General features: G+C 36.0%; 1 long non-coding RNA gene across 1 annotated transcript; it reads right to left on the bottom strand.

Moving 5' to 3' along the window:
* Window positions 1-863: 863 nt before the first annotated feature.
* On the bottom strand, window positions 864-3029 carry LOC130440003 (uncharacterized). Its single transcript, XR_008909514.1, has 4 exons — window positions 2856-3029; window positions 2646-2707; window positions 1960-2074; window positions 864-1196 (listed from the first exon to the last, which is right to left on the bottom strand). It is a non-coding gene; the product is annotated as an uncharacterized LOC130440003 (long non-coding RNA).
* Window positions 3030-5283: the final 2254 nt, after the last annotated feature.

Genomic DNA, 5283 nt, shown 5'->3' with positions numbered 1-5283 from the left:
GATGGAGCAAGTAGTATGTTTTTAAAGCAATAACAGAAAGATTTTCTTGGTCCAGAGTTCAAAATAACTTTTAAAGGGTTAGCTAAAGTGAACAGGTGCATTTATCCATCATAAAAACAATCACATGGCTCTGGGGGGGTTAAAGGATTAGTTCATCTCAAAATGAAAAAAAAATTCCTGATAATTTACTCACCCCATGCTATCCAAGATGGTCATGTCTTTCTTTCTTGAGTGAAAATTAAGATTTAGGAAAACATTTCAGGATTTTTCTCCACACAATGGACTTCAACTGCAACCAAAATGTTAAAAGTCCAAATCAATGCGGTTTAAAAGGACTTTAAAGTGCTTCAAATGTCTCTCCTCGATCCCAGCTGAGGAATAGGGCCTTATCTAGCGAAACAATCTGTTATAAAAAATAAAATAAAAACATTTATATACTTTTTAACCACAATTGTTAGTCATGTGCTGGTCTGCAACGCGCCGGGCATGACATCATCACGTTGGAAACGTCACAAAACATTTTTTTTATAATAAAATGAAAAAACAAAAGATGTCTGATGATTTTGAAGTTGAAAATGAGATGGAATTTTTCACCCTTCCTTGCCTTGTCTGAGTACACAGACAAATAACTTAGATAGATGACATGACAATTCCAACGTGACGACGTAATGCACAGACCAGCACATGACTAACAATTGTGGTTAAAAAGTATATAAATGTTTTGCTAGATAAGGCCCTATTCCTCAGCTCGGATCCAGGAGAGACATTTGAAGCACTTTAAAGTCCTTTTAAACCGCATTGATTTGGACTTCATCATTTTGGTTGCGATTGAAGTCCATTGTGTGGAGAAAAATCCTGAAATGTTTCTCAAAAAACGTAATTTCTTTTCCACTGAAGAAAGACATGAACTTCTTGGATAGCATGGGTGAGTAAATTATCATTTTGAGATTAACTAATCCTTTAATAAAAGGCCTTCTGAAGCGAAGAGATGCGTTTGTGTAAGAAAAATATCCATACTTATAACTTTATAATCTAAATTACCTAGCTTCTGCCAGACGACCGTATGCATTCATATGGTGTCAGAAGAATCGTCCATCTTAGACTACACAAATTTAAAAGTAAAAACAGTCTCCTATTTCCACACCTGGGTTGCCATGGTCATTTAATGTAGATCCACAAGCACAGGTTTTTCTAATCTGAAATCACAAAAGAAAGAAATATTTTAAAATACTATTTAAATTTAGGGTTAGGACTACCCCTAACCATGAATAACTATTTCATAGTGCACCTTCAAAGTGCAATGGATTAGTAAAATAACTGGCTTGCGGCAACGGTCGGCTCGCATTCACAGGAGATGGATTCCAGCGTATGACGTAGGACGAACGCGACAGCACAGCCAGAGGGTAGAACGAGCAAAACAAAACTCCGCTCAGGATTTCCATGAAGAGTTATTCGATTTTTTTGATTTTTGATCAAAAAATATTTTTAAAAAAGAAAAATATTTTGAGTTTTGTTTTGCTCTGCTCTCCGGCTGCGCTGTCGCATTCGTTCTACGTCAAACGGCGGCATCCATCTCCTGTGAATGCGCGTCGATCGTTGCCGGAAGCCAGTTATTTTCATTTATAAAGTTTTAAATGTGTATATTTTTATGACAAAACCGCACGGATTACCCTCAGAAAGCCTTCGTTTATCCCCCTGGAGCCGGATGGATATATATATATATATATATATACACACACACATCTTGAACGGCTTGAGGGTGAGTAAATCATGGGTTTAATATCCTTTTTGGCCAAACTACCCCTTTAAGGCTTGAACATGTAATACAAGAACAGATTTGTGATCTCGTTTTCAAATGGAATATAAAAATAAAACATTGGTCAATTGATTGGATGATTTTTTTTTCTTAAATAATTGTTTTCTGTACTCTTATCATAGGAAATAATGTAATAATCTGACCTTGAGTAATTCAGTTTGCCCAGTAGAAAATTACTAAAACAGTCCCCTCTTGGGACCTGGGATGCTGTGGTCATCTGCTTTACATCTCCATCAAGCACAGGCTTTTCCACATAACCTGAAATGAAAATTAAATAAATATTTTAAAATATTCTTTACATTTAGGGTCAGTATGCATATCTTTCACATCTACTGCAGTCAGATTCACAGTGTTCACTCAAAAAAATCACTTCACATTGCTGGGCACTTGTAGCCTAATAACCTTTCGAGGGTGTTAAGAGGCTAAAAGCACGTTTACAACAGGCCTCGTTTTAGTCAACTGGGTGCAAATTTTTAAAGGAGGATAACACTGTGTAGGCAACGATTGTTCTTCAATGCACTCCAATAGTCTAGAATACATTAGAAGTAACCGTATATTACAATATTGTATATACTAGATTACATTCAAGTATTAATTCAAATTCAAATGATGTAAAATACTAATGAAACAAACAATTACAATGCCATTAGTAGCATCCAAATGAAACATTCACTACACATTTAGCACCACACCACGTGCAGGCCTCACCACGTCACGCACATGGCGAATTATTCAAATGTATCTTAAAACACTATGTAGCCTACAATACATTTAATAACAGCCAAACCGATATTTTCTTTCATAAAACATAACTAATCAAACAACATACCTGTAAACAGATCATCAGTGGATCAACGGGGCAATGGCTTCTCTCACTCTCTCGTGTAGACACTGAGCCATGAGTAAGCACATTATGAATTTCATAACAATCTTATTACAATTAAACACACTTCATCACAACCAGCGCGATCAAAGGCTGCGATCACTTAAATCACACTTATTGAGCAAAAAATGTGCATTTAGACGATACACAGCATACCAGAGAAACGTGCACGAGAGAAGCAACGTGCAGGTGCAATCGCCGGAGAAACCCCAGAGAACGTTCCACCGATGACGCTCCCACCTTCAACGAAGACCCGGAGAAAAGTTCCTCTAATTTAACGTTATATTCTCTTACTTGTGAACAATAATATGAACAAAATTGTGTGAGCTTCATTAAACCATTTTAATTATAACCGTTGTAACCGTTTGTCCTTTTTCAAACTTCTAAAAGATGTGGCCAATCAGACACATTCGCCGTTGTGGGCGGGAATTGGCGGCAAATTTGAATTTGTGTCGCGCACACACACACATACACACACACACACACAAACAAGAAGATGCATCTGAATAAAGTGTGCTGTTGAATAAAAGTGTGAATGTTAAATAGTTTTATGGATTTGAAATTAGTGAATTCAGTGGAAATATTTTGATCTTCCTCAAAATACAGAAATCTGAATAGGCAACAAAAGTTACAATGACTCACATTTATGCACATACATATGTAGTAGCAATATGTTATAGCAATATGTCTTTCCTGCCAGGGCATGGTAAAACCCTAAATAAACCTAAATAACTTTTTATTTTGTAATGATAATTTATAAAAATAATAAATAGTTGCAAGCAGTGCAACAGCATTTGAATTTTGCTATAATGTGCTTTAATCACTGGTCGAAAATAAAAAGAAATCGCACCCCGGAGAAAGTAATTCCTGGGAGGGAACATTCTGAAGGGGGATAAATTTAAAACACTTTAAATTGACTGATTTATGTAATTTTACTTTCATTTCTGTCATGAACAGGAAAATAATATCTAAAACATTTACAGTAATTGTATGTAAAAATAGTATGAATTGCTTTTAAAAAACATAAAACATTTACAGTAATTTTATGTAAAAATACATTTTTTAATCTGTAAAAATAGTATGAATTGCCTTTAAAAAACATAATTTTGATGTAATTGCTAATTACAATGAAATACTGTCATTTTAATGGTAAAACGTTAAATTACAGCAAATATCTGTAAAACAACAGCATTTTACTTTTTAATGAAAAAAAGGTGAAATTCTGTGAAAAAATACAGAATATTACCTGTAAAATAACGCTTTTTTTTACAGTGGGGGTGTGGTGTCTACATTAGTGTGTGTGTGTTCACCTGTGAGGTTATGGATCATGGCTGCAGGGTGAGCATGGGGAGAAACTTTCTATTGACCGTCACGATCGCCAACATCATCACCATCGTCTGCACTGTCTGAGGTATCTTTGCACGGTTTTCATGAGTACATCAATCAACGTAAGTGCTTATGTTTTCTAAGCTTGTGAAAGAGATTAATATAGACATTCCATTATGTGCAATGGTTCAGCGTGACTCGTCTTCAATTGTAAATCCTCATGGCGTTTGGTTTATTTTTTATGTAAAATACGCCACAATATTATGTCAATAGAAAGTTTGCTGTTGTTACGCGGATTCAAATGTATTGTCGGGACAACACTAGATGTTTGAAATTGCTTTCAGCGTTGTGTAAGCGATAGACGCGGACGCGCATTTGACTCACGTAAAGTTTATTCATTCATAAATTGTGTGTTACGATGCTTATTCGTTAATCACAGTCGCCTCCGTTGAAAGTTATGCTATGCTCATAAACATTGTGGATTGTTTGTCAAAGAATGAGTTGTATTCCCTGCTAGGCTCAGCGGTACATTCACATGATTGTACTGTTTTGTTTGTTTTGGGACATTTAGTAGTGTTTTGGTTCGTGTATCAAGCGGGTGAAGCATTGCGCTTGGGAGTGCCGACATAGTTCTAGTTCGAAGACAGTTTGTCTGGTTCGAGACTATCGGTATGGAGGTACATAAATACCCACCGGTAGTATGCACAGAAGACTAGGGTTGAGTTTAGCTTATTACTGGTGGATAAGTTAGAGGGAATCAAAGACAATGCATTGTATTTTGTTCATGTGGAAACATAACTCATAAAGGGGAGCTGTGTTTAGTGTCATTAGCAGATATTTTTGTGATTATTTTGTAAATGAAAAATGGAGTTGAATGGTACCAGATCGGATGAGAAAAGACGAACAACACTTACACCCAAGGCTTTTGAATATAAATTGGAGCGGCTTCAAGAGGAACGTCAAGCAAAAGTAAAAAGGATTAAAGGTGTAATAAAAGAAATTAAAGACCTAATGCTGAAAAAATACGGTTGTGTCTTGAAATTATATCGAGCTTGTTTAAAGAAGCAAGTCATCTTCATGGTGTTGTGGTACCTATGCTTCCCCCTGAAGAACAAGAAAAACAAAATGCTTTGTTTGATACTGTTGAAAAACGTAACACTGCTTTTATTCGAGGAGACGAATAAATGGCTGCTGGAGGCGCCAGATGCACCAGCAGAGGGTGTTGTTGCCCCATGTCTAGGATCTACTTTTTCTAATG

The sequence above is a fragment of the Triplophysa dalaica genome, chromosome 18 (genome assembly GCF_015846415.1).
Source record: "Triplophysa dalaica isolate WHDGS20190420 chromosome 18, ASM1584641v1, whole genome shotgun sequence".
NCBI classification, from domain to species: domain Eukaryota; kingdom Metazoa; phylum Chordata; class Actinopteri; order Cypriniformes; family Nemacheilidae; genus Triplophysa; species Triplophysa dalaica.
This window is presented reverse-complemented; position numbering and strand designations above follow the sequence as displayed.